Genomic DNA, 17,342 nt, shown 5'->3' on the forward strand with positions numbered 1-17,342 from the left:
TAGGTTTGATCAATACTAATATAGGTTTATTCTGTTTTACTTATTTAAGTCGGGCAATATGACAGGGACTGTCAGTAAACATTCAGGGTACTTTAATGGGTATTAGGTTGGTTTGAGATGCATTCTAAACTTTAACCTGATACCTGGAACACATTTACCAGTAGCTTGGGTCTCTCTGCAGATGAATGCATGGACGTCGAGATGTTTTTGATACTATTTAACTTGCTTTGTTTCAAAATCCCTTCACCTATCTGGTTTGGAGTGATCGTCTCTATACAGATGAATGCATGGACGTCGAGATGTTTTTGATACTATTTAGCTTGCTTTGTTTCAAAATCCCTTCACCTATCTGGTTTGGAGTGGTCTAACTCCTTTCTCTTATTGAAGTCATGGAAAACAATGTTCAATACGTAATCACTTTTTCTTATATTTATCCTTCTATTCTTTGTTGCTCTTTCCATTCTTTAAGCCTCAAAAAGGTAAACACCTTCATTTTTAATTAGTTGATTTGGTCCCCTTTTGAAAGTTCATAATACTGGATAGGATGGTTAATTCACTATTTATTGTGGTCCACAATGATACTTTCAATTTGCATCACAAGCCCTTTCTTTTAATCCTAAAAGGGCATTGAAAAGAAAACATTATTCAGTCGCTAAATATTAAATTTGCCAACATTTTAGGAATTTGTAGGAAATAAGTCACCAACTAGTGGTTAATTGTTTCCTTGTAACATTCTACAGATTAATTTACTCTCAGGAAAAACCCTTCAAAAGCGTTAAGTACTTACTTTTGCCTTCCTAGATTGTCAAAGTGCATTTAGTTTCTTTTGAATATTTGGTTTGCAGGGAGAATGTAGGTAGATTTTCTCTTGTTGATTAGTTTTTAATTTTTGAGGGGCTGCTAAAATTAGAAAACACTAATTTATGCGTAGAATATGTTGTTGCATGTGAAGTAGGAATGGAAAATGTATGATTAAGGAATCTTTTGTCAAAATTCGTTCGCAAGTCCTACTATGATAAACTGAGAAGCAACCTCTATTGTCTGGAAGACCCCGGAGGTTTGTGTTTACTTATGTACATTTGAAAGTTTGTTACTGATTGGGGTTGTGTTTGTACAGGTAAATCTCTTTGAGGTTTGATATTATGCAAGTTACATGATAGAGATTTGCTATCGATCTATTTGATCGGGGAGGATTTGTTTGTAAGACACATTGTCTAGGAGGACATCTAGCCGACACTTTGTGTTAATGTCTAGTTCCCAAAGTAGCAAAGGTGGCATTGGTCATGGAGCGCTAACCTCGGATACGCACCTAGATCCCCGGGTTGATGGTTTGCAAGTAAGCCTGATGGTACCTAGAGAGGCTGAAAACTTTAGTCTAACTTAGTCCCACCTAGATAGATTGCCCTGGTCAAGAATCTAGTCCATGGCATTGTTAGTGCCTAACTGTTGGAGGACCTTGGATAGACTGCCCTAGTCAGGAATTTAGTCCATGGCATTGCGGTTCTTAAATTCTTCATGGTTCTTCATGGTTCGTGTGTTCTGAGATCTTCCTTGTACTTGTACTTATGAATACCCCCTAGTTAAGAGGGAGCGTTGAAATAAGTAATTAGGTTCAGTCTTCATAAATGTAATTGAGTCACAATGAAATGTATTTATCCAAGTTACACTAAGCGTCGAAACGTTTTGGAGTTTCCCAAACAAGTACGTTTAGAAACATCACCTCCCAAAAATGGAAACGTCAATTGAAACGTCAGCGGAAACGTCATATATGTTTTTATATAAAAAAAGAAATTTATAAATAAGTGAATAACACATTATCTTGCATGAAAAAAGGGAATAATACCCATAGATGACAATTTAGAAGGAAAACCAAGTCTATATTAATTCTCATAGACGATTACATGATGGTCGAGTTTTGCTCGAATTTCGACCGAGTTTCGAGTACGGGTAAGCCCGAAACGTCGGGTTCCTAGAAGTTTCGTGCAACCAAAAGAATGAAGAAAATATTATTATTATTATTATTATTATTATTATGACTTATTAAAGCATGGTTTTCATGCTTGGGTCATTTTGTTTTAGGTCAAATTCCCCATTGAAGACTTGTTAAAATTGGCAACTAGGGTCAAACTCCATGTGAATCACCTTATTTATGGCAGTTGATATTTTTCTTAGATTCCTCTCAGTGAGAGGTGTAGGATTGATCTAAAGATCATCCGATTTCGACGAGTATTTATGGAGATGTGAATTTATTTCTAATTACTTGACAAATTGCCAAGGTCGGCCAGCAGTTAAGTGTGTGGCACACATGCCCAGCATTGCATATAAATAGAGGAGAGGTTGAGTCATCATCTCATCTCCTCTTCTCTCTCACTCTACTTTCTTGTTTGGGTTAACAAAGGAGCAGCTAGGGAAAGAAGAAGGACGCAGCCATTAGAGGAGGACGCAGCAAAAGGAAGGGACGCAGGTCTGTTTAGGGTGCAGCTAGGGCAGCGTAGACAAGCGTGAAGCCTCCTTTGACTGTAGCCTTGTGTAGGGAGTCTTCCTCAAGCAAGCCGCAATTCATATCAGCTGTTTGGAGGGATGAACTAACCACGAAGTGACCAGCGTCAATCTGGTTAGGGAAAACCGCAGGGCTGCCTGAACGTTGACCAGATTTGACCATGTTTCTTGAGTTGTTTTGAGTTGTCCTTCATCTTCGTTGAAGGTTGGGTTGACTAAGGTTGATCGTAGATTATTTGTGAATCATTTGATCCACTTTGCAAGTGCTGGTTAGGGCATCTTTTACTGCTGTCATAAAAATTACAGATCTGATATATTGTACTATTTCTCTCTCTGCTGAACTATTAAAGATTAAATAAGAATTGATCAAAGGGTTTCCCCGCATTGGGGTTTGTCCCTGGCTAGCCGCCACATCTGGTGTTTCTTGCCTTGGCTTGTTCTCTGTCGATCTTTTAATGTTCTATTTGCACTTTACTTTATGTTTATGTGATTGCTAAACAGTGGCTAATAAGAAGATTTGAAGTAAATTGCTCTAAGCATAGAACATACCATAATTTAACATGGTATCAGACATGAGGTAAAGACAACCCCAAGCAAGAGCAAGAGAATGGGCAATCACCGAAGGCTATTGAAGCAATCCTAAGACTTCATGGGGTCCTCATCACACTTTCCCGCTGAAGACAAGCTCCGTGAGAAGTTTGACTATCACGGATGGAAGATGTCTCTTGATCTGACATTAGAAGAGCAGGAAGTGTTGGACCATGTGAGAGGCAGAATTGTCGAGCCTCCATCAAATGCATCCATTGCTACTAGGAACAAGTGGACCAGGGGAGAAGTCAAAGCAAAGAAGATCATCCGGAACTCTATCGGCAAGTGCCTGGTGGCCTATGTTTCCGAGTTGACCGCCTCCAAGGAAATCTACAATAGACTGGTGAGTTTATTTGAAGTTAATGATGCAAATCAAGTTTTGTTCCTCAGAAATAAGCCGAAGGAAATTAAGAAGGGCAAAGATGAGAGTATGCAAGCATATTTCTTAAGGATCACCGAGACCAAGAATGATCTCCTATCAATTGGAGAAGTAGTTCCTGACAGGGAAATGACTATCACAGCTCTCGGAGGGCTCCCATCTGAATGGTATATATTCAGAACCACTCTTCTCAACAATAATGTAATTCCTGGATTTGAGGAATTGGTGGCGAGATGCATTCAAGAAGAAACAAGGATGGAGGAGCAGGAAATACCTGCACTTAGAGGCAACCCCTCTGCTTTCTCCTCTCATGCTAAAAGGAGAAACTATTCCGGGGCTAAATCCAAAGGAAAGGTCGAACCAAAGGGTGGAAGAAAAGGACAATGTTATAATTGCACCAAAATGGGCCACTATGCGAGGGAGTGCTCTGACAAAAGGGACTCACATCATCACGATGATCAAAATCACTCCCGTGGTAATCAAAGGAATGGCAGGTTCAATGGAAAAAGGAATGTCGGAAATCAAGGAAGAGGTCAACCCTCCAAGAAGGCAAGAAACTCCAGGTATGAATCTAATCTTGTTAACAATAAGCAAGATGAATATTATCTACCAGCAACCCTCTCTACTACTGCTCCCCTGGACTCGCTGGGAAATTAGCTAATTGATAGTGGTGCATCAAGACACTTCACTGGTTACAAAGAAGCTCTCTCTAATCTGATAGAGAAGCAGACCAACCTAGAAATTGTTCTTGGGGACAACTCCAAATATCCCGCGAAAGGCGTAGGGAATGTCACTCTTCAATTGAATTAGGGTAATACAATTCATTTGCAAGAAATCCTATATGTACCTGATCTCAAAAAGAACCTGGTGTCCATTTCGGCAATGGAAGACAAAGGCTACAAGGTGGCCTTCATCGATGGCAAGGTATGTGTATGGAAAAAGAATTTTAAAGATGCTTTCACTCTTGGGTTTCGAGTTGATTCATTATATCGGGTTGGAGGAAGTCCGTTGAGTGTCATGTCTTGTGACACATCTCTTCAATCTGAACTAGGGCATCAGAGGTTTGCTCACCTTCATTACAAAGTTCCACCCGATGTGAGAAAAATGGTGACCGGGATGCCCGAGTTCAAATTAGAGCAAGAAGGTGTATGTCCGAGATGTGCCGAAGGAAAGCTCAAAAGGGGACCATTCCCCTCAAGCCAAAGCAAGACCTCCGATATATTGCAATTGGTTCACTCAAACATATCTGGTATGATGCCTGTGAACTCCTTGGGAGGATATTTATATTACCTCACTCTTACAGATGATTATTCTCACAAAACTTGGATATACTTCTTGAAAATGAAGGATGAAGTGTTCTCCTGGTTTTGTCACTTCAAAGCCTTGATCGAAAATTCAACCGAAAAGAAGATCAATATCTTAAGGACTAATAATGGGACTGAATATGAATCCAATGAGTTCCATGACTTTTGCAAAGAAGTTGGCATTAAGAGGGAGACTACAACACCATATACTCCTAAGCAAAATGGTGTGGCGGAAAGGAAGAATCGTACGATTGTGCAAGTTGTCCGTGCTATGCTCCATGATCAAAGGCTTCCGAAGTTTCTATGGGCCGAAGCTGCGAATACCACTGTATATGTGCAAAACTGATGCCCTCATCAAGCATTGGGTTCCAAGACTCCTGAATAGATTTTCACTGGTAAGAAACCTGACGCATCTCATTTTAGAATTTTTGGAAGTCCTGTATATTTTCATGTGCCAAAAGAGAAAAGGAATAAATTGGGTGCGCATCTAGAAAGAAAGGAATCTTCGTGCGCTATAGCGAAAACACTAAGGGCTATAGAATCTATGACTGGTCAAAGGGAAGTCGAGATTAGCCATGATGTCACTTTTGACAAAGATATGGCTCTTAGCAAAGTTGACAATCTTCCTACTCTAAGGGAATCTAAAGACGCTGACACTAGGAAACTGGAGGAAAAGGAAGATGAGACGATGCCCGATGTGGAAGAATCTATGGATCCTATTGATCCCCCTCCCCAAGAGCCTTCCTCTTCTAGGAGGAGACCTTCATGGCTCAGGGGAACACTTGATGATGCAAAAAGACACATTGCACCCAGAGGGACTTTCCGTGGAAGTAAGAAGTCGTCCAGGTTGTTAGAGTCGGTCTAGTAGCCCTCCATCAGTGATCAAAGCTCTTTGCATTTGCATAAGTAGGTGTCTCATCAGTGTCATCTCATTGCATTCCATTAGGCATGCCATAACCCTGATGGAGGAGCTGGTGTCTTTATTCCCCTCTTGGCACTGCTGGATCAAATTGTTTCAGTCAATAAACTATTTCAAGGTTGCTTGTCTTGTCTTGAGGTCAAAAGTCTTAAGTCTAGGGTTTAGGTCCAGTTTGTTTTCAAGGTCATGTCTCTAAAGGTCAATAAATGCCCAGCAGGCTAGAGGGATGATTATCAAAGTGTTTCTTTAAAAGATTTCATCTTGTACAGCTAATTTTTTTACCTTGGATTTAAAAACCCTGTTTTTAAAGCCAAGGTCATTTCTCAAAATTTTGTAAAAATTGTAAAAATTCAAATATTTCAAAAGACAGCAGGCAGCCCTGGTCCCCTTTGCCAAGACTCCTTCAGGACAAAAGGAAACCAAAAAGTCAGCAGCATTTAAAGTTTTAAAAAGTGTCATGAAAAACATTAGAAAGAGGGTTTTGACATGAAATTAATTCAAAACAAGGCTATAAAGTCATTTTCTCCCTCCATTAAGCTTCATTGTGCCTTCAAGCAATAGAGCAATCGTTTTCAAGAGCATTTGGGCGAATTTGGTGAAGTGTGAAGGCGCGCGACCTGTCAAGACTGGTGCGCGACCCGTTGAAGGCGCGCGACCCGTCAGGGCACCTCCAGCAGTGTAAACTTTACACGGGCGCGACCCGTTGAAGGCACGCGACCTGTTGGGTAATGCACGCGACCCATCAGGGTTTCCTCCACAAAAAATTACCAGCAAGCTGCCAAGTGACCACAAATTGTTCAAGCTTGTCAGGTAGGCCTTCAATCATATAAATTATGGTTTGCTAAAGCTTGAGAAGATCATGATAATATTTTTTAAAAGCCTTCATTTGCAAGTAAAGACTCCATGTGCCTTTGCTTGAAAATATCAAAGTTGCTAGGGTTTGTTTTGCTGTTTTAAGGTATTCCTTTTCATTCCTATTGTTCCTACATTTTCCCACCTCCCATTTCTTACTCCCTTATCACTGTTATTTAATTTCCCTACCAAAAATATTAAGAAATCAAAAATCAAACCCTAAACCCTACCTCCCATAACATCCTTGCAAATGAAATTGTATGATGATGTTGATGTCATGATTCCTCTCTTTAACCCCTGTTCCATATATTTTTCCCAATTTCCCTTCCAAGTTTCCCTTCCCTAACATTTCCCTTGTGCTACTTGTCCCCTTGAATCAGCATTTCAAAACAGTTAAAACAGCAGATTTCAAAGCAGAAGCAGTAGTACATTTCAGCCACTTTGCTCCTGAAACCATGTCAGAAACCGAAACCGATTATGAGCAAAGTGATGACCATGAGTCAGCTTCAGAGTTTGAGGTACATAGGAGGCTTCACAGGGGTGGTAAGAGCGGTCATCATAAGAGAGAGGAGCCCACCTCTCTGACCGATTTGCTGGCTTGTCCAATGGCAGTTACATGTTTTCGTTACCTGTCATGTTATGAGTTTTGCGAGAGGGTCTCTCAGATTCAGCATCACAGGGAGTTGGCTCGCTTGTTTGTTTTGCATTTGCATGATGGGCATGTGAACCTTGCAGGGGTGGATTTTACATTGACACCTGAGATGATTGCTCAAGCAACAGGGATACCAAATGTTGGAGAGGTGTGGAATAAGCGCAAAATATTGGACAGTTTTCAGTTCGAGCCTTACATTAAACCTGCATTTATGAGGCTCGTGACGGGTGTATTTCCTTTCAGATTTTTGAGGAATGAGTATGCTCCTTTGATGAGGCTTATCATGCGCTATTTCACCTGTGAGGGCAGATTTTCACGTGTGTATTCATACCATATTCGCTTGTTGATGCATTTCACACGGGTCCGGATGATGAACATCCCTGTTTTCTTCTGCCAGAATATTGAGAGGATGGTGCCCTTGATGCAGAGGAAGAGCCCAGCACAACAATATAGGAGCCTTTATCATTATGGCTTGATCCAGCTTGTGGTCATACATCAGTTGGCTCAGCATGGCATCCCATGGGAGGAGTTTATCTCTCATGAGTTTTTCACAGCACCACCACCACATCCTGAGACTGTTCATGAGGAGGGAGGACCATCACAGCAGCATGATATCCCTGAAACTAGACATGTCAGCTCTCCTCCATTGGTCACTTATCAGAGAGGCCACAGGGCCCTATTTGCAGCAGCTCGGCGAGTATTTTCTCCACATCAGGTGGAAGGGGTCTCACCATCTTCATCAGCTCAGCGAGTGTTATCTCCACACCAGGTGGAAGGGGCCTCGCCTTCTTCAGCAGCACAGGTACCAGAGAGAGGCAAACAGCCCAAGATTGATGAGGGGCCATCAGGTATTCCAGGCATAGAGGTGGTTGATCTTGACATTATTTCTCCTAGCCTAGAGTCAAAGGAGATCATTCAGCACCTTAGAGCTGAAAATGACTCATTGCAGCAAAGATTGGACATGGCAAATTGGACCATCACCTACTTGGAGCAGCGCAACAAGCAACTTGAGGAGGAGCACACTCTAGATGAGTTGCGGAGGATCCATGAGGACCGCAACTTGGCTCGAAAGAGACCCGGCGATTTGGTACCCGTTGAGCGAGAGGCCATGCTTCTTCGGGTCAATGCTCATTTGGAGAGGTTGCTGGCTAAGGCCAACCAAGATAAGAACTTGCTCAGGAACATGAAAAATCATTATTGGGCGCAGATGCACGTATGCAAGGCAAGAATGAAAGTGCTCCAAAGACAGTTGGTCAAAGCACAAAAACAAAGGAAAAGGTCCGACCCCCTCCATATCTTCGCTAAGGCTTCTTTGAAGGAGCATGATACTGAATAACTCAACTCCAGCACAAATTTCAAAAAAAATTGAGCATTTTGGGTCATTTTTTATTTTTCTGGCAAAAAACAGGTTTTCTTCACCGATGGGTCGCGTGCCGCGCGCGACCCTTTCGTTTGGCAACTCCATTTTGGGAAAACTCAGCATTTCTGGATTTGTCATGGAAAGTTACACTTGCTCAGCCATTACTAAGAAATTTCACCAAGTTTTGGGCCTCCAGAAAGTCAAAAAACAAGCAAAAAATGACTTTCTGCCACATTTTTGACACACAGGAAGCAGTCTTGGGAGATTGCAATTTTGGAGGGGCAAATGACAACCAAATTCAGAAATTCCACTTGGGTTGGAAAGTAGACATCCAGACCTTTCCAACAAGCCCACTTTTGCCTCATTTGGACACCTGGAAGTGCCTCAAAAGTGCCTCCAAAGGCGCGCGACCCGTCCAGGAATTGCGCGCGACCCATCAGGCAGTTTGCACAGGAAATCAACCTACAGCTCAGCAAAACGCAGTTTTGACTGGATTTGACTTTTTGGGAGTTGATTTTCATCCTCCTTGTTGTAAATGATGTAATTTTATGATGTTTAGGCACTTATTTATCTCTTCTAGAAGATTCATTCATCAGATAGGTAAAATGTAATGAATGAATTGGTTTCCTAACTTATAGAGGCAAGTTGTTTTGATTGCCTAGTTTTCAGTGCTTAGTTTAGAATTGGTTGAAACAGCTCCTAGGATAGTGAGCTCGACCCCTAGAGGCAGGGAAAGATGTTAGATGGCCTATATTATGTACTTTCTTGCTCATTTTCATGGTTGGACTCTTGAGGGAGAAGCTCTTATTGTATTACTCACTGTATCTCTGCAATTTTTGGCAAAGGAAGACCAGGGTTTTGCAGTCCTTTTTGGGATTCTTGTGGTCACATGTATTGATGGTGTGTTTCTCTTTGTACTTGTAAGTGTGTTAAGTGAATCATTTCCTTACTATTCTTTCTGCAAATTAGGCAAATGAAGTGTTAAAGTAGAATTCATGACTGTCATGCTCTTCTTTTAAGTTTGCTTAATATCAATGTTTTCAACTGTTTAAGGGGAATTCAAGGTTATTGCTTGCTCTCCTTAACTCCTCACCGGTCATTCTCATCCATCCACCTCTATCAAAGGCATCAATATTGTCTCCTACCTCGCCCCAAAGAACCCCCTGCAAAAGCTGTGTCCATCCCCGCACCTGAAATTGTCATTCCCCAATTTTCCACCAAAACATTAAAAATCCCAAATTAAACCTCTTGATCAGTTTACTAGCCTAAAATCAGTGTTTCCCTATTGGTTATCTCGCCCACTGAAGATCTTTACCGAGATAAACCGGAGAGAGCCCTCTCCTGCCCCATAGGGCTAGTTACGAGGCTAAGTGGTTTGATGTTGCCTTGGAGTTTACCTTTTTCAGCCTGAGGTGAAATTCCAAGCGCTAACACAGGTATCAGGGATACTTGACCATCATGAGCATGATCATCTAAAATGAGCCTTCATCATTTCCAGAAGCTGTCAAGCATCAAGTATGAAAGGATGTTATGACTAAGGAATATGAATCCATCATGAAAAATGATGTCTGGGATGTGGTCCCCAAACCCCGGGACAAAGTAGTTGTCACTTCGAAATGGATTTACAAGATAAAGCATGGAGTTGATGGAAGTGTTGAAAAGTATAAGGCTCATTTTGTCGCTCATGGCTTCTCTTAGAAGGAAGGCATAGACTATGACGAGATATTTGTACCTGTTGCCTAATACACCACCATCCGCTCAATCATAGCCCTTGCTGCTTCACAAGGATGGAACCTACATCAGATGGATGTCAAGACCGCATTCTTGCATGGTTCGATCAAAGAGGAAGTCTATGTGGAACAACCCAAAGGATTTGAGATTCATGACCAGGAATCTCATGTGGGCAGGTTGAAGAAAGCCCTCTATGGGCTAAAGCAAGCACCCCGAGTGTGATATGAGAGGATCGATAGCTACTTGATGAAGCTTGGATTCACTAGGAGTGAAGCTGACCCTAACCTTTACTTTAAGGTTGAAGATGACAAACCTCTCATACTAGTGTTGTACGTTGACGACCTCTTTCTAACAGGCGCAGACTCACAACTGTAAGAGAGAGTTGGCTTCTAAGTTTGAGATGAAGGACCTAGGACTGATGCACTATTTTCTAGGACTGGAAGTCTGGCAGAAACCAGGGGATATTTTCCTATGTCAAGGAAAATATGTGGTGAAGATATTGGAGAGATTTGGTATGGTGGACTGCAAGCCCATGACTACCGCGATGGAGCTTGACTTCAAGAAGTTAAGCGATAGTGTTATCGGACCTATTTTACAAAATGCTACCGAATATCGTCAACTCATCGAAGCATTGATGTTCTTGGTGAACTCCCGTCCGGATATATGTTTTGCAGTCAACACATTGAGTCAACATATGGTTGAGCCTCACCACACACATTGGATTGGTGCCAAGAATCTATTGAGATATCTTCGAGGCACAATCACTCATGGGTTGAGATACACTGCAGGAGATGTGAGACTACATGGATATACCAATGCTGATTGGGCAGGCAGTGTGGTGGACCGAAAGAGCACTTCTGGGTGTTGTTTCTCTTTGGGATCTACCTCGATATCCTGATGAGCAAGAAGCAGAAGTCGGTGGCTTTGAGCATTGTCGAGGCAAAGTACATTGCTACTAGTATGGCCTCTTGTGAGGCGATCTGGTTGCGGAAGCTCTTCAGTGAGTTGTTTGGATTTACATTGGCTACTACCGTGATCCTGTGTGACAACCAGAGCGGGATTCGTTTATCAGAGAATCTCGTATTTCATGATCGCTCCAAGCATATCGATATCAGGTACCACTATATCCGAGATATGGTGCAGTGGCGAGCAATAAGGCTCCAACATATTGGTACAGATGAGTAGGTTGCTGACACTTTGACAAAGCCCCTGGGAAAGGTCAAATTCTTGACTTTCCAAGAATGACTTGGTGTCGTCCAGAGACCCTCTTATGAGGGTCGTGTATGATGCATACATTGAGCTCTAGGAGCTCCAGGGGGGTGCGGGGTACTTCTTGGAGCGACATACGACCACAGGATGACTCACCCTCCCCTGGTGGTGCGCTATGTACAGGGTGAAAGGTTCAACCTTCCGCTATGATACCCCGTGGCGACTTCGGGACAAGATGACTAGTTCTCCTATCAAGACATCCTACCCATGCAGTCTGGGACTCATGGGAAGTACCTCTCATCTGATCAATGAGTATGGAAATGGGGTTAGGGACCATTAGTAGTACTATCAATGGACACATCGTTGTATCTACCGTACTCCCTATGCTAGGATAACCTCCATTGATCTGGGATCAGTGACAGTGGTATGACACACTATGAGACTGACTTCGGGTCAGTGGAGGATGGCATGATACATCCTCGATCATTTCTTCTTCTTCATAGTTTAGCAGAGTCGAGCAGTGTTGGGCAGTGCATTTGATGGCAGAGATTGTACCAACGGTCTGACAGATCAACAAATGGAGTTCTCCCTAGTTGAGAGGGAGTGTTAAAATTGGCAACTAGGGCCAAACTCCATGTGGGTCACCTTATTTAAGGAAGCTGATATTTTTCCTAGATTCCTCTCATCGAGAGGTGTAGGATTGATCTAAAGATAATCTAATTCCGACAAGTATTTATGGAGATATGAATTTATTTCTAATTACATGACAAATTGTCAAGGTCGGCCAGCAGTTAAGTGTGTGGCACACATGCCCAACATTGCATATAAATAGAGGAGAGGTTGAGTCATTATCTCATCTCATCTCATCATCTCTTATCTCTCTCTCCTTTCTTGTTTGGGTTAACAAAGGAGCAGCTAGGGAAAGAAGAAGGACGCAGCCATAAGAGGAGGACGCAGCAAGACGAGGATGCAACAAAAGGAAGGGACGTAGGTCTATTTAAGGTGCAGCCACGGCAGCGTAGACCAGTGTGAAGCCTCCTTTGACTGCGGCCTTGTGTGGGGAGTCTCCCTCAAGCATGCCGCAATTCAGATCAGCTGTTTGGAGGGCTGAACTAACCACGAAGTGACCAGTGTAAATCTGGTTAGGGCTGACTGCAGCGCTGCCTGAACGTTGACTGGATTTGACCATGTTTCTTGAGCTGTTTCGGGTTGTCCTTCATCTCTGTTGAAGGTTGGGTTGACTAAGGTTGATCCTATATTATTTGTGAATCATTTGATCCACTTGGAAAGTGTTGGTTAGGGCATCTTTTACTGCTGTCATAAAAATTACAGATCTGATATATTGTACTATTTCTCTCTCTGCTGAACTATTGAAGATTAAAGAAGAATTGATCAAAGGGTTTCCCCGCATTGGGGTTTGTCCCTGGCTAGCCGCCACATCTGGTGTCTCTTGTCTTGGCTTGTTTTATGTCGATCTTTTAATGTTCTATCTACACTTTACTTTATGTTTATGTGATTGCTAAACAGTGGCTAATAAGAAGATTTGAAGTAAACTGCTCTAAGCATAGAACATACCATAATTTAACAAGACTTCTAGGGTTCATTTTGAGTCATTATAGTCATTGTCTACTAAAAGAGACCCTTCTTGGGCTTTTGAATCATGTAAAAAGAATTATTTTGGAGTCAAAAAAGACTTTAGTCTTCTCCACACCTAGTCGGCCTCAAGAAGGGTAATTCGACCTCATTGGAAGGCTATATATACAAAGTAGTTCAAATTCATTTGGAACAATTCACTCTCTCTCATATAGTTTGATATCCAAAAGTTGGAGCTAGGAAGTGCGAAGTTGGAAAAGAGTTGGAAGGAAGCTGGAAAGGAGTGCGAGATTTAGGAGGAAAATAAAAGACACCTAGATCGAAATTTTGGGCCATCTACCTCTCACTTCTTAGGAGTATCTAGGGAGATCGAAGGTTTCTTTGTCTAGTCGAAGTTGTTGTTGTTGGTACTACTGGGTCGAAGCTGCTACTACAAGTTGATGCTACTAGGTTGAAGTTGCTATTGAAGAGTTGTCATCTACAAGAAGGATTAAGGGCTGACTTGGTGTGTAGGAAGTCTTTGTCTAGGTCAAGAGTCTTGGATTATCTCAAGAAACCATTGAAGGAAGAATTGTTGACTAGGTTTTCCCCTAGATAGGGGTTTTTCCCTGGCTATCTGCCTACATCTATTGTCCTTGTGCTATTGTTTTGGTAATTGCTTGATGAACTAAAAGATAAAAGAAGAATATAAAGATAAAAGAATCACAACTAATTATCTATATATGAAAATCTATCTGCCTTTCTGATTTTCTAACATCTAATGCATGGAATTTCTTTCTTATGGTTATTATTGTGCTCTAATTCATGAAAAATTGCTTAGGCTTTGATGCTATTGGAAAATAGTGCATGTGTTACTCACAAGATGATGAATGAATGAATGTTCCTAGGGGATCATTTGCATGTGCATCCTTGAAAATCCATAATATTTTCCATTGAAGTATAAATGTCTAAAGTTGTTGTGTAGTTGCATCCATAAATAGTGAAGTTGTTGCTTTAGGCCTCCTTGAAGAGCGAAGGTGACAAAGTCGGGATAATTTTCCCTCCAATCCTCCCAATAGCCAAGCAGGGGTCTTAAATCCTAGTTTGATCACATCAATTTTATTCTTTTCTCTCCCTCTCCCATTTCTACCCTAACCTTAGAGGGTCTCCTAGGGCCTAATGCGAATTGCATTAAGGTGGTCATCTTGAAGTAAAAATTGGCAAGCTACTGCACTGGGGTTTTCTCTAGGTGCCCTCTAATTTTGAGGCAAATCCTATGGCTAGATTTGGAGAAAATTCAAGCCCTAGCCCCAACATCTTTTCCTTCCCTAGGCTTCTTTGGTTAGCAGCTTTTCCTGGGTCATTTATTTCTAAAACTCATTAGAAGTTAATCATTCATTAACCCTTGTCATCCTTGCTTGACCTAGGTATCTCATTCTCATTGAAATTTGTAAACCCTAGGCCTTGCTCAAATCCTCCTAGGCCTTCCTTGTGGCCCCAAACCTTCATATGCTTGTTATCTCACAAAACTATAAGAGAAGTCTCTCTCTCTCTTTAGGAAGCCTTGATCTAGGTGTATCATTCATATTGACTATTATTCCTTCCTAAGTTTTAGGCCTCCTCCCATAAGCCTTTCTTGGAGAGCCTTCATCTTGCCTTTTAAGCAAGCAAGCCATTATCTAAGCCTCTCCTTTGAATGGGCCTTGGAAATCACATTGTACATTGTTATTGACCTTATCTTTCTAGTGATTACCTTCATACCAGAACTCCTCCCATCGGTGAAAGTCCGTAAAGAGCAGAGGACATTCACTGAGGTGACAGTGAGTCCTTGTGTCACTCGATCTAGTAGTAGTCCCTTTGGAACCCCTCCTAGGACCTCTGCTAGATTGTGTGGTAACATGGACTACAAAGATGACCATATGGCAATGAGGGACATCTGTATGGGTCACAACTACAATTGTTTTCCACCGCAAGTAGACGCATCAGTTGTACGGAGTCCGGACGGAATTGACAAGGCAAATTGGATGTATAGAATTTTCATGTAAATAATTAACAAGACAAAAAATGATGGCTAGTATCAATATGGCCCATATGGTTGTGGACACTAACGGCAGCTAAAGTGTATAAGGTAGTGGGTGATTGGTATGGTGAAACAAGGAAAGTATGTACAGTTTAATTCCGTACAGATGGATGGCTACATAATTGACAATAATGATGCACGGTCAAACAAAATTTCAACTTAGCAGCTAGAAATGGTACATCATACGAATTTGGTACGAATTGGTGGATGGACAACAACAAATGATTGAACGAATGTTGAATTACAGCAATGTATGAGGATAGTGATTATGGATAAGTCAAATGGTGACAGCGTATAGACAAATCGATAATCTGGCGGCTATGATTATTTTTCCGGTGATTTATTTCACAATTATTTTTGGTACAAATAACCAATTAATTGGAGGTGTAGATTGTCATCGACAAGTACAATAGGTCGTTCCTTGTCTGGGCCAAAGTACAACTACAACCAACTTTGTGCTCTTTGACATTTTTATTGTTCTATATATATATATATATATACGATAATTTTTTCTTCAATTTTTTTTATTGTGACAATTTTTCTTCTCTATTATGAAATTTTCTGAACTATAGATAGGCAAGGGCCAGTAATGGTCAATGACCAAAAACAAAGGAACTCTAGAAAAAAAATCAAGGCAACCAAAAGCCTATATGGGCAATCATTAGGATCAGGAACTAGATATTGATAACAAACGTGACAACCAAACCTGGCTCACAAATAGAATAACCAAAAAGACTTGGAATACAAAGTAATCCATCGAGGATAAAAATAAGAATATATTGAATAAATGTATGAGAAAATGATATGGTATGGTTACAAATGAGTGCCCTATATATATATATATATATGGGATGCTCTTTCATGAACAATCATGTTCTTTCATATGAATTAATTATTGTTATTTTACTGTTTTCTATATATTTATGTTCATAATAGCAATATATCACGAAATCTTCTTTTTTTATGCTACGCAAAATTAAACTTTCAAGAATCCATCAAGGGAACTTGCCTCATGCATCCCTTGACCCTAAATCTCCACTTAGAGAAAGTCGTTAGGGTTTCAAAGAGAGGCATTTTTGTACTCCACCCACCTCATCTAGTTTCCTCTCTCATTGACTTCACCATCATTGACTCCATTTCCCAATTGAGAGAAGGCACTAGACTAACTTGTGGTGATATTTAAAATTATCTCTCTTAAATTTATGGTAACTAGGGTTAGAATTAGCTTATATCTCCATTTAGTAGCAATTTATTGTCCATTTTTTATTTCCCTGTTGAAAGGGATCGCATCTAATAAACATAAAATGGAAAATTCTAGCATCAATTGCATATTTTCACCTCAAAATTAAAGCGGACGTCTTGATTTCAATTGATGTCATATGGATTTTCAGCCATTTAAAACAATTTTTTGCTTAACCCTAGCTTGCCTCCTTCATAGCCTTTGCTTCTGATCCTATCACTCATAGGCTATTTCCTCAAGCTACTATATGCCATTGTGTGCCCCAAACCTGCATATCATACAAAACCTAATTTATAGCAGCCTTCTTCTGAATTGTAAAGGTCTTAGAGAAGTGTACTTGAACTCTAGGCAACCCTTATCTTGGCCTTTCAAGTTTTTTCCCGGTATTTTTTCCTTCAATTATTAGACCTTGCATCACCATTGAGCTCTCCTAATTGAATATCTTACTGGTGGTCTTTGTAGGGAAGCCTCCCTTTTGGGGATAACATCCACCACTGTAGCTAAAAAGAAGCCACTGAGGTGATAGTGGTGGTTAATATCTTGTTGCCATAAGACCTAGGTTGCCTAATAAAGCTTTGCACTAGACCTACTAGATTTTGCAGTAACATGGCCATAATTATGGAATAAGCCCACTATGCAACTAAAATGAAATAATATAATAATAAGCGGTTCTTGGCACAGTTGGTATCTTTAGATTTTAAGGGTTTAATCCTGAAATTGTGTGGTTTATTCTCTCTTATACTAGGCAATGGAATTATGGGCCAGCTGAATCTAATAAGTTGGACTCTGTTAATCAGTCAACCAATACTGTAATATAATAGAAACACTCTCTTCTTCTGATTAAAAAAGATTACAATACCATTGAAGAGCTACAACATCCAATCTTAGCTTGGGTGTAATTAATCTCACATGAACTTCTAAATTTAAAATGTGCTTGTAGACACACAGGTAGAGTCG

General features: G+C 40.9%; 1 protein-coding gene across 1 annotated transcript in view; it reads right to left on the reverse strand.

The window, feature by feature from the left end:
- ATG6 (AUTOPHAGY 6) overlaps window positions 1-17,342 on the reverse strand; it is a 225,270-nt gene that overhangs the window by 78,784 nt on the left and 129,144 nt on the right. The window lies entirely within an intron of this gene.

The sequence above is a fragment of the Pinus tabuliformis genome, chromosome 5_2, assembly GCF_031772625.1.
Source record: "Pinus tabuliformis cultivar Carrire ecotype Pingquan chromosome 5_2, CPIR1, whole genome shotgun sequence".
Lineage (NCBI taxonomy): Eukaryota > Viridiplantae > Streptophyta > Pinopsida > Pinales > Pinaceae > Pinus > Pinus tabuliformis.